Genomic DNA, 18,419 nt, shown 5'->3' with positions numbered 1-18,419 from the left:
CACAGATTTCACCTAACACCATGCTGGAGGCAAATCTCAACTCACACCAGGAAAAGCCCAACCCAACATATATTCAGAGGCAAGATCAATGGTGAAAGGTTCTGGAACAGAATCCACAACACCATTTACCGACCATGACCATAGAATTCCTCACGGCCTGGGACAAGAAATGCAAATCCACATTGGACAAAATTGCCCCACTGAAGAAGAAAAAGCAATACAGAATGAAATCTTCCCCCCTGGCTTCATGAGGGGAAAGAGGAAAATGGGACTTGATATACCACCTTTCTGAGGGTTTTGAAACTACATTTAAAGTGGTTTACATATATTCAGGTACTTATTTTGTACCAGGGGCAATGGAGGGTTAAGTGACTTGCCCAGAGTCATAAGGAGCTGCAGTGGGAATTGAACTCAGCTCCCCAGGATCAAAGTCCACTGCACTAACCACTAGGCTACTCCTCCACTCCATTGAGGAGCTCCATGAGGAACTAAAAAAACTAAAAAGCCAGTGCAGGAAACTAGAACAGCGATAGCAAAAGCACAAAACCGAGGAGTCAAAACTTGCACAGAAAAATTCAATAAACACCTCCAAGGTGAGTCTAAGACATGCAGGTGGGAACTGTCTACAGAAATGTAAAGAACCTATATGGACTCATGCACAGCCTACTAGACACAGACCCGGTGACATTGGTGAATGAGTCCCCCCCCCCCCATCTGCTCTAGACCTAGCACAGTACTTCAAGAAGAAGAAGACTGTGACCTGGATTGGCCACTGTTGGAAACAGGATGCTGGGCTTGATGGACCTTTGGTCTGTTGCAGTATGGCAATACTTATGTACGTATATAGACCTAAGAAAGGGACTAACACAAGACAACGGGTATCTAGTGTTGGAATGTAATTGTATTTTACATGCATTGCCTGTCACCTATTATTTCTCTGTGATTACTCTGTGACCTCTGATGTGAATTACTTAGAGAGGTCACATAGCTATGCAACTTCCTGTTGGGGGTTAGATGCAGCACATGCAGCACATGGAGCACATGGAGCTCATGATCTCTCCTAACCTGAGAGGATCTATGGTGGTGTGAGCATCCATTACCATCTAAGCACATGGAAGGAGCTGATAATACAAATGTATAGTAATATGTATATATAAGCCTGTCTGATTATAATCTAACTACAAACTGTGAGTAAACAGATGTTTTGTTACTTCAACTTTAAAGTGACTCAGCAGTGAATTATTCAGGGGTGAATGAGAGAGAGATGAAGAAAGAAATTAACATTTCTAAAGCTGAAGCTGTGTGTACTAAAATCTGCTAATTATTTACTACAAATAATCCAACAAAAGGGTTATGGGCCCAGGGCTCAGGAATTGAAAAATAAGAGAAATATTACCAGGCAGAAAAAAAGGCCACATTTTTCTCTTAAGTTTTAAAGGAAAGATTCAGTCTGTCTCTCTCTCCCCCCACACAGCAGACAGAAGGCTAAGAAAATGGCTGAGGGAAGAAATTCACCATTGTTCTATTCTCTCAAGGTGCCTAGATTAACTGAGTTTAATTATCGGCAGTGGGAATTAAGATTCATATGTCTCCTTCGAGCAAAAAGATTAAATATATGCTTAGATCAAGACAGAACAGCTGAAAATATGGCTGAATGGGACAATGCAAACTATTATGTGAAGTGCATGCTTTTGGAAGCTCTCTCAGAGAAACAAGCCATATTAGTGGAGGGAAAAGATACACCAAAGGACATTTTATATAAACTGAGAACTATGTATGCAACTACATATGCAAAGCAGCAACCAATTTGGTTGGCAGAGTTGAATGAAACCAAATTAAGGGATAAAAGTAAATGTAATGATCACATTATGCATCTTATGTCTTCATTTCAAAAGCTAGAACTTTCTGGAATTCCCATGTGTGATGCATTGAAAAGAGCATTTCTTTTTACCTCACTATCAAAGAAGTTTGATGTTTTTAGGTCTGTAAATGAGGCCATTGAAGGGCAATCTTTTGAACAGACAACATCAAAACTAAGGCAGGAATGCATAATAAATGATTCTGAGGAGATGTGTTCTCAAAGCAAGTCAGAGAGAAATGAAACAAATTTCTTGGCAAAGAACAGAGGAAGGCGGAGCTATGGGAAAACTCCACCCAAGGGCAAGCTGATTTGCTACTCATGTGGAAAGGAGGGACATGTATCTAAATGGTGTAAGGAAACACAAAACACTCCCTCTAGCTCACCTAAGCCAATGGAACTAAAGAATTTTCAAACCAGGAAATGTATGAAGGACAAAGATAAACACAAGGGCTTTCTAATGGCAGAAAAATCTTTGACTATGGTAAATAATAATTCAAATGAAAGTACTTGGATTTTGGATTCGGGGAGCACATGCCATTTAACCAATTGTAAAGATTTCTTTCAGGAAATGTGTCCAGAGGAAGGTATTCTTAAAACTGCAAACGCAGGGACTGCTAAGATCCAAGCAAAAGGTATTGGATTCTTAAAATGCAAAGTGTCTAATGAAGTTACAGAAATTCCTGTAAGTGATGTCTTGTATATTCCCCAAGCAGTTTGCAATATGCTTAGTGTATCTACATTAGATAAGAAGGGATTTGTGATTCATTTTGAAAACAGTAAGTGCACAATCTCTAAAAATGATGAAGTGTATGCTGAAGCTTTTATGCATAATGATGTTTATAAGCTGAACATTTCAGGTGAAGCCTCACATATGGCGCAAGTAAGGAAGAATGATGGTAAATGTAGTCTGGAAATCTGGCACCGCCGCCTGGGACATCGTGATTCTAAGGTGATCCAGGATCTTTACAGTAAGCAACTGGCCACCGGCATTCAGATAAGTGCAGATGCTGGTAAAATGGAGAAATGCATAGACTGTGTTACTCAAAAAGGTGTGAGACCCTCATTTCCTGCATACACAGGAAATAGGAGTAATAAAGTGCTGGACTTAATACACAGTGACTTATGTGGACCGTTTAATATCCCATCATTGGGAAATAACAGATTTGTGCTAATATTCTTGGATGATTTCTCTAGATATTGTGTGGCCTATTTGCTGAAAGAAAAAAGTCAAGTCACAGACATGCTGAAGAAATACGTAGCCATGGTGAGCAATAAATTTGAAAGAAAACCAAAGGTTCTTCAGACCGACAATGGTGGTGAGTTCACTTCACAAAGCATGCGCACATTTCTAGAACAAGAAGGCATTCAGCATATCACAACAGTAGCTTACACACCAGAGCAAAATTCTGTTGCAGAGAGAAAATTTAGGTCACTTGTGGAAATGACCAGATGTATGCTGTCAGATAGCAATCTCCCTAAAAGACTATGGGGGGAAGCCATTCTCACAGCAGTGTACCTACAAAACAGAATGCCAACTAAAGGCGCTGAGCGCACACCACATGAGACATGGCATGGTAGGAAGCCAAACCTGTCACACATAAGAACATTTGGAAGTACAGCATATGCTCATGTACCAAAGCAAAGAAGGCATAAGCTGGATTCCACAACAGAAAGGGGCATTTTAGTTGGCTATGCTCCAGGACACAAAGGATATAGAATTTTGAATCTGAAAACTGGCATTGTTGGCATAAGACATGTTACATATTTTGATGAAAACAAAAGGGTTGATAAAGGCTGGATTATCCCAGATGAGCCTTATCATCCAGAATATGAAACTAGAACCATAATAGACATGCCAGTGTATATAAATGCCATACCAAGGCAGATGTCTGAAAGCAACTCACCTGTATCTAACGAGGAACAGGCAGAGGAAGCAGACACAGAAAGGATCATTGAAGAAGACAGTACAGTTGGAGAAGGGGAATCAATTGGAGAAGGACTCTCAGATTTAGAGGATGCGGAAAGGTCAGACCAACCTGTTGTCAGACGCTCATCCAGGGAAAACAAAGGTGTTCCACCCCCAAGACTGTCTTACTTAACAAAGTCAGCAGAAGCTCAAGAGCCCTTAACATGGGATGAGATTGAGAAAATGCCAGCAGAAGAAGCTGCTGAATGGCATAAAGCTGCACAAGAAGAAATTGATGCATTGGATAAAAATAATACTTGGATTCTTACAAAATTACCTCCTGGCAAGAAAGCTATAGGATGCAAATGGGTATTCAAGTTAAAAAGGAATGCACAAGGAAAAGTGGAAAGGTATAAAGCCAGATTAGTCGCAAAGGGATATCTTCAAAAATATGGAGAAGATTTTGATGAAGTGTTTGCACCTGTAGTGAAACACACGACAATAAGAACACTTCTGAGCATTGCAGTCTCAAAAGGCATGCAAGTCAACCACATTGATGTGAAAACAGCGTTTCTTCACGGAGATATAACTGAAGACTTGTACATGGAACAGCCAACAGGTTCATAAATACAAAACAAAGACAGCTAGTGTGTAAATTAAACAAAGGTCTTTATGGATTAAAGCAAAGTGCAAAATGTTGGAATGATAAATTGCATGAAATATTGACAAATTTAGGATTTAAGCAAGGTGAAGCAGACAAATGCTTGTACACTAGGTGCAGAAATGGACAATATGCATACATTTTAGCTTTTGTTGATGATCTGCTCATTGCAAGCAAAAGTGAGCAAGAGTACAAGGACATTGTAAAGTGTTTAAACCTCAATGTTGAGATAAAAGAACTTGGTAATGTGTCATACTATCTTGGTATAGAAATTGAGAAACAAAATGATTGTTCTTATCTTCTAAGCCAGAAGCAGAAAATAAATGAGCTTATTGAAAGTTTAGGTATGCAAGATGCCCAAGTTGTAAGCACTCCCATGATCACTGATTTTCTGAAGGATGAAACAGTAAGAGAACCTTTACCAGATAACATCCAATATAGATCAGCCATAGGTAAGCTTTTATATCTAGCTACCACATACAGGGCTGATATAGCAAATGCAGTAGGAATTTTGAGCAGAAGGGTCAGCTCACCTACCAAATCAGATTGGACTGCAGTTAAAAGGATGGTAAGGTATTTAAAGGGTACCATTGATTGTAAATTAAAGATTTCAGCCAATAGTAATCCAAAACTAATATGTTACTGTGATTCAGATTGGGCAGGGGATCATTCTGATTATAAATCCACAAGTGGATATGTGTTTATGTATGGAAATGTACAAATTTCATGGGCCAGTCATAAACAAAGTATTGTGAGTTTGTCTTCTACAGAAGCTGAATATGTGGCTGTATCGGAAGCGTGCAGAGAACTGATGTGGATTGAAAAACTTTTGCTGGATTTCGGAATAGCTGAAAAGAGACCAATCCAGATAATGGAAGATAATCAGAGCTGCATCCGACTGTCACAGAATGACAAGGTTCAGTCACGCACCAAGCACATCGCAACGAAATACCACAACGTGCGAGAGTTGGCAAAAGAAGGGGTCATCAGTCTACACTATTGTCACACAAGTGATATGACAGCTGACATCATGACCAAACCGTTACCCAGAGAACATTTTGTGAATCTGCGTATAAAGCTTGGACTTTGTATGAATAAATAATTGCATGACAGTTATGCATGAGAAGGGGTTTGTTGGAATGTAATTGTATTTTACATGCATTGCCTGTCACCTATTATTTCTCTGTGATTACTCTGTGACCTCTGATGTGAATTACTTAGAGAGGTCACATAGCTATGCAACTTCCTGTTGGGGGTTAGATGCAGCACATGCAGCACATGGAGCACATGGAGCTCATGATCTCTCCTAACCTGAGAGGATCTATGGTGGTGTGAGCATCCATTACCATCTAAGCACATGGAAGGAGCTGATAATACAAATGTATAGTAATATGTATATATAAGCCTGTCTGATTATAATCTAACTACAAACTGTGAGTAAACAGATGTTTTGTTACTTCAACTTTAAAGTGACTCAGCAGTGAATTATTCAGGGGTGAATGAGAGAGAGATGAAGAAAGAAATTAACATTTCTAAAGCTGAAGCTGTGTGTACTAAAATCTGCTAATTATTTACTACAAATAATCCAACATCTAGAACAGTACGTTGAAGAACTGGAAGCACAGCGTATGGGAGTTGTAGCAGGACACATGGGGTAAGGAAGAAGAACTGTGAGTTAATCTGGAAAGAGGGAATGGAAAATGTATTTTCATTGATGTGATATATAGGCCTCCTTAACAGTCAGAAGAAATGGACAGAGATTTAATTGAAGACATTCACAAGATAGCTAGGAAAGGGGAAGTACTACTGATATGTGATTTTAATATGCCAGATGTTGATTGGGCATCCCTGCTGCAGAGTCATCTAGAAGCAAGGGGATCTTGGATTCTCTACAAGAAGAATTGTTCCAGCAGTTAGTAATGGAATCCACAGGGAATGGAGCTATTCTGGACCTGGTGCTTACAAACTGAGAGAGTGTTTCTGATGCTACGGTGGGTGAACATTTGGCATCTAGTGATCACTGAATGGTGTGGTTCAATATTAAAACAAAGGAGGAGAGGGCTTACTCAAGATTAAAAGTCCTAGATTTAAAAAAAACTAACTTTGCCGAGATGGGACAATATCTCAAGGAAGAGTTAGCTGGATGGGAATGGTTACAGAAAGTAGAACAACAGTGGGGAAAACTAAAATGAACTATTTTAAAGGTGACAAACCTTTATATTAGAAAAGTACATAAAAGCAAGAGGAAAAGAAGGCCGCTTTCATTCTCAAATGTAGTAGCTGAAAAGTTAAGGGAAAAAAGGTCAGCCTTCATAAATTACAAGACAACACAGAAAGAGGAAGACAGGCAAAAATATCTGGAAAAGCTAAGTATAGCTGGAAAAGTTGTTAGGAAAGCAAAGATGCAAATGGAAGAAAAGATAGCCAATATTGTAAAATTGGGAGACAAGACAATTTTAGATATGTAGAGATAGGAAGAAGTAAAAAAGCAACACTGGGTCTTCAGAACTAGGACAACAGGAGTACTTTATTAATCAATGACCCGACACGGGCCGTGTTTCGGCGCCAGCAAAGGCGCCTGCTTCAGGGGTCGATGTACTGATGCAATGACGTGCAGATGACAAAACACGATTGCCTTGGTACCAGCAGTTTGTGTGAATGCAGCTACCTGTACTGATGGAGGTAGCTGCATTCACGCAAACTGCTGGTACCAAGGCAATCGTGTTGTCCTAGTTCTGAAGGCCCAGTGTTGCTTTTTTCTTCTGGTTTGTCTGACTGTATACTGTAGTGCCCTCTCTGTCTGTATTGAGATAGGAAGAAGTGCCATAATGGCATTGTGAGACTCAAGGGTGAAGGGAAGGGATATGTAGAAGCTAATAAGGATAAAAGTGGAACTGCTTAACAATGATTTCTATACTGTGTTCACAGATGAAAGGTTGGGGGTAGGGCGGGACCGAAGAGGACAAATGCTAATGGGAATGGATGTGTGGTAGACCAGGACCATTTCTCAGAAGACTGTGTTTGTGAGGAGCTAGCTAAACTAAAAATAGACAAAGCAATGGGGCCTGATGGGATAAATCTGAGGATGCTCAAGAAACTAAGAGAGGTTCTGTTGGCTCAGTTGTCTGACTTCTTCAATGCTTCCTTAGAGTCTGCAGTGGTCCCAGAGGACTGGAGAAGGGCAGATGTGGTCCCTCTGCACAAGAGCGGAAGAAGGAGGTTGGGTATTACAGCCCTGTTAATCTGACCACAGTGGTGAGTAAACTAAACTAAAGCAGAGGATTCTGAGGTTTCTAGAATTGAATGAACTGCAGGACTCGAGGTAGCATGATTTCCCTAGAGGCAGGTCTTGTCAGACAAATCTGATTTTCTTTGACTGGGTGAGCAAATAGTTGGACATAGGAGGGGTGCTAGATATAGAGGGGCATAATCTAACGTGAACGCCCGTCTCCGAGAACGGGTACGTGAAGGGGCGGGACAAACCGTATTTTCAAAAAAAAAATGGCCGTCCATCGTTTTTCTGATAATACAGTTTGTGCCAGCCAAATGCATCGGATTTGTGCGGATTTGAGCTGGGCGGTTTTGTTTTTCAGCGATAATGGAAACCAAAGGCGTCCAGCTCAAAAATGACCAAATCCAAGGCATTGGGTTGTGGGAGGGGCCAGGATTCGTAGTGCACTGGTCCCCCTGACGTGCCAGGACACCAACCGGGCACCCTAGGGGGCACTTGTAACAATTAAAAAAGCAAAGCAAACTACCTCTGAAGTCCATAGCTCCCCTCCCTTGGGTGCTGAGCCCCCCAAATCCCCCCCAAAACCCACTCCCCACAACTCTACACCATTACCATAGCACTTATGGCTGAAGGAGGGCACCTAGATGTGGGTTTTGGGGGCGGTTTGGAGCGCTTCCATTTACCACCACAAGTGTAACAGGTGTGGGGGGGGGGGGGGGGGGAAGGGCCTGGGTCCACCTGCCTGAAGTCTACTGCACTCACTAACAACTGCTCCAGGGACCTGCATACTGCTGTGATGGAGAAGGGTATGACATTTGAGGCTGGCATACAGGCTGGAAAAAAAAAGTTTTTAAAGCTGTTTTTTTTGGGTGGGAGGGGGTTAGTGACCACTGGGGGAGTCAGGGGTCATCATCCCCGATTCCCTCCGGTGGTCATCTTGTCATTTAGGGCACTTTTTTGGGACTTGTTCGTGAAAAAAAAAGGTCCAAAAAAAGTGACCCAAATTCGCGCTAAAAACATCTTTCTTTTTTCGATTATCGGCCGGGGACGCTCATCTCTCCTGGGCCGATAAACACACCCCAGTCCCGCCTTCACCACGCCTCCGACATGCCCCTGTCAACTCTGGCCGTTTCCGCGACAGATTGCAGTTGAAGACGCCCAAAATCGCCTTTTGATTCTACCGATTTGGACGCCCATGGGAGAAAGATGCCCATCTCCTGATTTGGGTCGAAATATGGGTGTCTTTCTCTTTCGAAAATAAGCTGGATAGTATACTTGGATTTTAGCAAAGCCTTTGATATGGTTCCGAACAGGTGACTGATAAATAAACTGAGTGCCCTCGGTATGGGCCCTAAAGTGACTGACTGGGTTAAAAACTGGTTATACAGAAGGAGACAGAGAGTAGTGGTAAATGGAGTTTGCTCTGAGGAAAAGGATGTTATCAGTGGTGTACCACAGGGATCAGTCCTTGGGCCGGCTCATTTTAACATCTTTTGTGAGTGATATTGCAAAAGGACTGTCTGGTAAGGTTTGTCTATTTGAGGATGATACAAAATTCTGTAATAGGGTGGACACCCCGGGGAGTGTGGATAGCATGAGGAGAGATCTAGTGACACTTGAAGAATGGTCCAGAAATTGGCAACTAAGGTTTAATGCTATAAAATGCAGGTCATGCACTTGGGTTACAAAGATCAAGGGAACAGTATAGTATAGGGGGTGAAGTACTTCTGTGTATGAAAAAAGAGCGAGTCTTGGAGGTGATCAAATCTGATGATCTTAAGGTGGCCAAACAGGTTGAAAAGGCAATGTTTGTGGATGATAAGAAGGATGATCGTGTGCATAAGGAGAGGAATGACCAGCAGGAAAAATAAAGCATAAAACCATGGATGTAAATGTATAAACAATTGATGAAAACAATGCACTTTAAATGGATATTGAATATCAATAGTCTAAAATTAAAAGTACCTGTGAAAGGATGTATATGTGTTTGATGGCCAAAAAAGGCAATCCTAAAACTGCATATCTCTAATGGAAAATGCAGAAAAATTTTGTGACTGTGAAATGCAAATAAATATGAGAAGTAGATTTGTCTTTAAAATAAATACCCAATAGTACAAAATATCTATTAAGATGTAAAAGGGAGAAAGAGGCAGACGTTATGTGAAGCATCTGTAATATACAAAACAGATGTGAACCACAATCACTGATTTAGGAACTAAAGAAAGGGTCTATAATCAATCTATTGATTTAACCCCCCTGGGCTAACAGTGCCTAAATGGAAAATCAATCTCTGTGCTTCACATAATAACAAATTATCAGTGTTACCTGCTCTCTGCTTGTTTTTGAGAACCTTGAACATAAAATCTTCAAGTCATCTATTGAATGACTGAATTCATTCCAGTGAGTAACTAAAGGAGCAGAATCAATGTTCTTATTGATACAATTTTGGTGCTCAATTATACATGTCTTAATCATTCTCTTAGTCTTGCTTACATAGAGGAAGAGACAAGGGCACTGAATAATATAAATGACCTGGCATGTATTGGAATTGGATGTATGAGGGGTTAGAGGGTTTCTAAAGGACAAGTCCATAAACCACTACTAAATGGACTTGGGAAAAATCCACAATTCCAGGAATAACATGTATAGAATGTTTGTACGTTTGGGAAGCTTGCCAGGTGCCCTTGGCCTGGATTGGCCGCTGTCATGGACAGGATGCTGGGCTCGATGGACCCTTGGTCTTTTCCCAGTGTGGCATTACTTATGTACTTATGTAGAAGACCTTGTTTGTCTGAGAATGTGTGGACTGTTGTAACTCCCATGCATGTCTGCAAACAGTGCAAGACCCACACTTCCTGTGTCCTAAGAAAGACTGTGGAGGTGTATTTAGAATGGCTGGTAATGTTGATGGCACTATTCTTTCCTTAAGGTTCCTTTGTCTGGTGAAAGATAATTGTAAATAAAGCCTTTTACCTGATGCTGTAAAAGGGGGCATCATTGCATGGCAAATCCACGCGCTGACAGCACTGCAGGGCCCCTTTTACTGCAGGTTAGTAAAAGGGCCCCTTAGCTAGTAAAATTCAATGTGCCATTCGCCGTCATTGATACATTCTGGAAACACATGAATGTTTTAGAGACAAGTATTTAATTGTAAAAACACTGTATAAAAGGGGCTAAGTGGAGCTGAAAAAAGAGAGTGGAGGGGAGCTGGCACTTGGAACCTGCTGATGCTGCTGTGTTAAGAAGCAGCTACAGAGAGGCTTGCAGGAAGCTTGGGAATAATCAAGACAGAACCTTAGATCGGTTTGTAAAAGTACAAATCAATTCTGGTTGACCCCCTGTGTCCCCTGATCAGCATCAACACCATAGACTGCGAGGGCTACAAGTAGGCCTGGAGGGAGGGCCCTCTGGAGGAGTTCATGCTGCAGGCTGGGGGAGGGGGCAGTGGCTTTCCTAGGGGGGCTGACACTGCATTACCCCCAGTACAAGTTTGCACAGAGGGGACGAGGCAGTGGAAGAAGCAGAGGTTACCATGCACCGCCAATTCAAACACAGAACAGAGATCATCATCACCATCCCTACCGACGGTAGAAGATTCTATCCCTATTTTCAACATCTCACACTATTCCCCGACAGTATCTGAATTGGGCGTTCTCCAAAAGGGATTATCTTTTGTACCAACCACTAGCTATAATGCATTTCAGACTAGAGTAGATCTCTTCAAATTCAATCGCAAACTTCAAATTATGCATGCTTTCTCAAAAGATCACATCTTGTATCAAGATATTTCTGTGGTTAAAAAGCCGTCCTCCTGGATTCCACCAGGTCCAATTCATCCATTGATTACTGCTTTCAATTCATGTGTTGAAAGAGATCTGAAGAAAATTGAGAAGAATAAAAAGTCCAGATATTACATCCTTTTTTTTGAAAATATTAAGATTTACCATAGGTATATAGACGCTATCTTTATTCTCTGGCATGGAGATGTTGAAACATTGTTTATCTTCCACCAATGGCTCAACGGCAGAAATCCAAATTTGAAATTCACAATGGAATATAATACGGAAGAAATACATTTTTTAGATCTCCTCATTAGTAAAAATGACTATCTTTTCAAGACAAATATCTACAGAAAACCAACAGATTGTAACTGCTTTCTACACTACACCAGTTACCATAACTCTAACTTGAAGAGTTATCTTCCATTAAGTCAATTCTTATGTTTACGTCGTTTGTGCTCAGATTATGATGATTTTAAGCAACAAGCCCAAGTCATGTGCAATAGATTCTCTACGAGAGGATATCCACATAAACACATTTTGAATGGATTCAATAAAGTGTTAGAAAAAGATCGTGAAGACCTTCTACAACCTACCAGCTCAAAGAGAATACCAGACATAGTATGTACCCTGAGATACTCATTTCTATCAAAACATATTACACGTTCCATCCGCAGACATTGGCACATTCTGGAAGGTTTGGAATGCTTCAGGAATAAAGAACTAGTGTTTGCGTATTCCCGTAACAAAAACCTTAAGGAGCATTTAGTTCCATCAACATTACCAGAAGTAAGAACACCACTCACATTTTTTGGAAATCGTAAATGTGGGTACTGCAGTGTGTGCACACACAACATAGAGACCTCAGTTTTCATACATCCAATCACCAACAGAGCCTATAAACTAACACACACTTCAGACTGCAACACGTCATCTGTGATATACAGTGGTGGAAATAAGTATTTGATCCCTTGCTGATTTTGTAAGTTTGCCCACTGACAAAGACATGAGCAGCCCATAATTGAAGGGTAGGTTATTGGTAACAGTGAGAGATAGCACATCACAAATTAAATCCGGAAAATCACATTGTGGAAAGTATATGAATTTATTTGCATTCTGCAGAGGGAAATAAGTATTTGATCCCCCACCAACCAGTAAGAGATCTGGCCCCTACAGACCAGGTAGATGCTCCAAATCAACTCGTTACCTGCATGACAGACAGCTGTCGGCAATGGTCACCTGTATGAAAGACACCTGTCCACAGACTCAGTGAATCAGTCAGACTCTAACCTCTACAAAATGGCCAAGAGCAAGGAGCTGTCTAAGGATGTCAGGGACAAGATCATACACCTGCACAAGGCTGGAATGGGCTACAAAACCATCAGTAAGACGCTGGGCGAGAAGGAGACAACTGTTGGTGCCATAGTAAGAAAATGGAAGAAGTACAAAATGACTGTCAATCGACAAAGATCTGGGGCTCCACGCAAAATCTCACCTCGTGGGGTATCCTTGATCATGAGGAAGGTTAGAAATCAGCCTACAACTACAAGGGGGGAACTTGTCAATGATCTCAAGGCAGCTGGGACCACTGTCACCACGAAAACCATTGGTAACACATTACGACATAACGGATTGCAATCCTGCAGTGCCCGCAAGGTCCCCCTGCTCCGGAAGGCACATGTGACGGCCCGTCTGAAGTTTGCCAGTGAACACCTGGATGATGCCGAGAGTGATTGGGAGAAGGTGCTGTGGTCAGATGAGACAAAAATTGAGCTCTTTGGCATGAACTCAACTCGCCGTGTTTGGAGGAAGAGAAATGCTGCCTATGACCCAAAGAACACCGTCCCCACTGTCAAGCATGGAGGTGGAAATGTTATGTTTTGGGGGTGTTTCTCTGCTAAGGGCACAGGACTACTTCACCGCATCAATGGGAGAATGGATGGGGCCATGTACCGTACAATTCTGAGTGACAACCTCCTTCCCTCCGCCAGGGCCTTAAAAATGGGTCGTGGCTGGGTCTTCCAGCACGACAATGACCCAAAACATACAGCCAAGGCAACAAAGGAGTGGCTCAGGAAGAAGCACATTAGGGTCATGGAGTGGCCTAGCCAGTCACCAGACCTTAATCCCATTGAAAACTTATGGAGGGAGCTGAAGCTGCGAGTTGCCAAGCGACAGCCCAGAACTCTTAATGATTTAGAGATGATCTGCAAAGAGGAGTGGACCAAAATTCCTCCTGACATGTGTGCAAACCTCATCATCAACTACAGAAGACGTCTGACCGCTGTGCTTGCCAACAAGGGTTTTGCCACCAAGTATTAGGTCTTGTTTGCCAGAGGGATTAAATACTTATTTCCCTCTGCAGAATGCAAATAATTCATATACTTTCCACAATGTGATTTTCCGGATTTAATTTGTGATGTGCTATCTCTCACTGTTACCAATAACCTACCCTTCAATTATGGGCTGCTCATGTCTTTGTCAGTGGGCAAACTTACAAAATCAGCAAGGGATCAAATACTTATTTCCACCACTGTATATCATTCAGTGCCCATGCCGATTGCTTTATATTGGCAAAACGATTAGAGCTATCAAAACAAGGATTATCGAACATCGCAGCTGCATAAAAAGGAAAGTGGTGTCAGCACCTCTAGTAGAGCATTGGGCTTCAGCAAATCACTCGATCTCCGACATAAAATTTTTAGTATTCAGGACTTTTTTAAAAAAATGGAGAGGTGGTGATTTAGATGCGCAGTTATTGTGCGAGGAACAGAAGCTCATTTATGAGTTTCAAACCTTGATCCCAGGAGGGTTTAAACAATGAAATTGACTTTCGTCCTTTTATTTGTTAATTAAACACAGGCACGGGACATTTTCAAAAAACGGTTTTCTGTTCTAACTTCTCACCTTTGCGTTGCGCGCCATATTATTATTTGTTTATTTTTTTCATTTTGGGAATTTTCCAAATAATTATATACATTTTTTCAATCCTGCGTACGCACTATTTGTTCATATTCATCACTTTATGTCATTTCCCATATTTTGCTTTTTTAATATTATATGCACAGGATTTTCCTTATTTCACATTTTAATTTTTTCATTTTATTTCTTTCATTTTTCCTTCCCTTCAGTTTTGTTATGTCCTTACCTTTCTTCCTGTTTCCTTCTTATCCCCTTCCTTTTGCCTTTTTTCTTTCACTCTTCTCTTTCCTTTCTTTCACTTTCCTCCTCTCGTTTGTTCCCCCTTTTGCCTTTTTTTCTGCCTCTTTTCTTTTTTTCTTTTTTCCTTTTTTCCTCTTCTGTTTCAGCTTTCTGTTCTTCAGTCTTTTTTTATATGATCCATTTGTTTTTAAGAGATACGTTTTTAAAGGGTGTCATTTACCTGCAGTCTCTCTTTCCTCTGTTTACATTCTGTCATCCTCCTTACACGTTAGAGTTGCTACACGCTTTTAAAGGGCGTCATTTACTTGCAGTCTCTCTTTGTTTATGTTCCGTCATCCTCTTCACATGTTACGTGCTTAGACTTAGAGGGGCATAATCAAACGGTGCCGGCGAAATCGATCGCCGGCGATCTATTTTGGCGGCGCCGCAACAGCTGGCCGGAACCGTATTATTGAAAAAGATGGCCGGCCAACTTTTGTTTCGATAATACGGTTGGGGCCAGCCAAATGCCACAGATCGCCGGGTTTGAGATGGCCGACTTTGTTTTTCAGCGATAATGGAAACTGGAACCAGCCATCTCAAACCTGGCCAATCCAAGGCATTTGGCCGTCGGAGGGGCCAGCATTCGTAGTGCACTGGTACTTCTGGATGGTTAGATCTTGCCGATCAGTTATGTTATGACTTACTTGTTCAGGAGTGCTGTATTTTGTGATACTGTTTTGAGAAATGTTCAAGAAAGACTTCATACAAATGAAAAAAGTCCCTGCCGTGCATTTTCCCTTGCTGGCCGTCCCTGACGTGCACTTCCCTTAATAGCCGTCTTTCTCTCCGAAGTGCACTTCTCTTAATGGCCATCGTTCTCCCTGAACAGGGAAATCAAAAGTTTTTGCACACTGCTTTTTTTGTAGTAACAGTGGGACTTGAACCAGCCACCTCTGCATTACAAGACCAGTGCTGTAACCACTTGGCCACAGCTCCACTTACTTGGGTGCCCCTCCCTTTTGATTATACCCCTCCAGCTCTCTCTCAGCCACTCATAGACAGCTTAACGCACTGTGATTGGCTAAGAGAGACCTGAAGGGGTATAATCAAAAGGGAGGGACAGCCAAGTAAATGGAGCTGTGGCCAAGTGGTTACATCATGGTTCTTGTAACGTGGAGGTGGCTGGTTCAAATCCCACTGTTACTACTAAAATAACTGTGAACAAAAACTGTTTTGATTTCCCTGTTTGGGGAGAAAGCCGGCCATTAAGAGAAGTGCACTTTCGGAGAGAAAGACGGCTATTAAGGGAAGTGCACGTCAGGGACGGCCATCAAGGGAAAATGAATGGCAGGGACTTTTTTCATTTGTATGAAGTCTTTCTTGAACATTTCTCAAAACAGTATCACAAAATACAGCACTCCAGAACAAGTAAGTCATAATATAACTGATCAGCAAGATCCTTTTTTTTTTTTTGGGTGGGAGGGGGTTGGTGACCACTGGAGGAGTATGGGGAGGTCATCCCCGATTCCTTCCGGTGGTCATCTGGTCAGTTTGGGCATCTTTTTGAAACTTGGTCGTGAAAATAAATAGACCAAGTAAAACCGGCCAAATGCTCGTCATCGCCGGTTTTCTTTTTTCCATTATCAGCTGAAGCCGGCCATCTCGTAAGCACACCCACATCCCGCCTTCATTACCCTGCCAACACGCCCCCTTGAAGTTTAGCCGCCTCCGCGACGGAATGCCGGCGAGTGTGTCCAAAAATCGGCTTTCGATTTTACCGATTTGGCTGGTTTTAGGAGATGGCTGGCCATCTCCTGATTTGTGTCGGAAGATCTCCGGCGATCTCTTTCGAAAATAAGCCTGTTAATCATCCAGGAAGCACTTCACTTGCACATCTAGCGTTTTAACAAGTTTCGTTCATGTTCAGAGATTTGTGTTCTCATAATGTTTTATTTTTTAAACCATTTAGTTTTCAGTGCTTGGTTATGGACTTTGTTTTTTGTTTCTTTTCGGCAATTTTTGTTCTTCTGACGTCATTTCCCCCCCTTTTTTTGGCGCTACTCTAGCTTCATAAACACTCATTCAGACAGTAGACTTTTTTTCACGTTTCATGCTACGCTCTTAGTGACCTGCTACGAGCCAGTTCACCCAGAAAGGTCTTTTTCAAGGTATTTTATATTTATCTCTGTTGCACTTTCTCTGCGCTACTTATTTTCGGTTCTTATGCTTTGTTGTGCTGATTTTTTTCCTTTTTTCTTTTTCCCTCTGTTCGGCGTCCTTGCCGCGGTTCACCTTAATTGCGGTTCACCTTAATTGCTCCAGACCAGGGGCGTATCTGCGTGGGGCTGCAGATTTTGCCCTGGACCCCCCTACCATCGACCCTCTCCACCTCCCCCTCCCGCACGCCCGCCACCAACCCGTCGCCGATCTTTGCTGGCGGGGGACCCCAAGCCCCCGCCAGCCGAAGTCCTCTCTTCCGTGCAGGATGGCAAGTTGCAACGCTTCCTGTTCTTCTGAGTCTGACATCCTGCACGTACAACGTGCAGGACGTCAGACTCAGAATTTGGAACTCAGTCTGACATCCTGCGCATTGTACGTGCAGGACGTCAGACTCAGAAGAACAGGAAGCATTGCAACTTGCAGCCTGCATGGAAGAGAGAACCTCGGCTGGCGGGGGGTTGGGGTCCCCCGCCAGCAAAGGTAAGTGACAGCAGCGGGGGAGGGTTGGCGGCGGAGGGATGGGGTGGAGAGTGTCATTGGTGGCAAGGGGGGGGGGGTCTGGCAGTGGCGGGGGGTCCGGAAATGGCGGGGGGATCGGTGGCGCCGGGGCGGGGGCTAAAATGTACCCCCTCCCTCTGGCTCTGGCCCCCCCTACCGCCAGAGTCCAGATACGCCCCTGCTCCAGACCATCTCTGCTTATAGCCAATCACATAACCCCACTGTGTTTCAGGCATTTAAGGTTAGTTATTCTTGATTTTCCCCACTTTCCCTATATCGCGTGTTATGCCACACCCTTCTATAGTTATTTTTTTCTGTGTTTTGTTCTTATATGCAGTTTTGAATACGTCACGCCTCTCAGGCAGGTTGGTACTAGCTTTTTCTTTTTTCTTGTATATATATTCATGCAATCCTTGCTTTATCATAAGCCTTCAGGTATAACACGTTTACATCATGTTACACTGTATATGCAAGCTCTGATGTTTCTAGTCTTCTATTATTATTATTTTTTTATGCTGCAACCACAATTCTTGTCAATCTTACATTCTTCCTTCTTTCCTGCTCTTTTTTTCTTTCCTTTTCCTTTTTTTCTTCTTGTTTTTTATCCCCTCTTTTTTCTTCCTCCCCCGTTCTCTACTTTTTTCTCTTTTTCTTTTTTCTTCCTGTTTTCTTTTCCTTTTTTTTTTTCTTCTTTTCTTTTTTTCATTTTTCCATTCCCTTTTTATATATTCATATATATATATATATATACGTTGTCCAATTTTTTCAATATCTATGGTTACAGTCTTTTTCCCAAAAGGCAGAATATGGCACGCAAGGTATAGGCATAACCATGGTTCTCCAAGGACAAGCAGGCTGCTTGTTCTCACTGATGGGTGACGTCCACGGCAGCCCCTCCCAATCGGAACACTTTCTAGCAAAGTCCTTTGCTAGTCCTCGCGCACCGATGCGCACCGCGCATGCGCGGCCGTCTTCCCGCCTGAACCGGCTCGTGCCGGCCAGTCTTCTTTTGTCCGCGCTCGGTACGGTCCTGTTTCGTCGTTCGCGCCCCAAAGTTGACCTCGCGCGTCATTTATCAACTTCGTTCTAAAAAAAAATATGGGTGGATGGAGGGCAGG

Source organism: Microcaecilia unicolor, chromosome 9, assembly GCF_901765095.1.
Source record: "Microcaecilia unicolor chromosome 9, aMicUni1.1, whole genome shotgun sequence".
Lineage (NCBI taxonomy): Eukaryota > Metazoa > Chordata > Amphibia > Gymnophiona > Siphonopidae > Microcaecilia > Microcaecilia unicolor.
Note: the sequence above shows the minus strand (reverse complement) of the source record.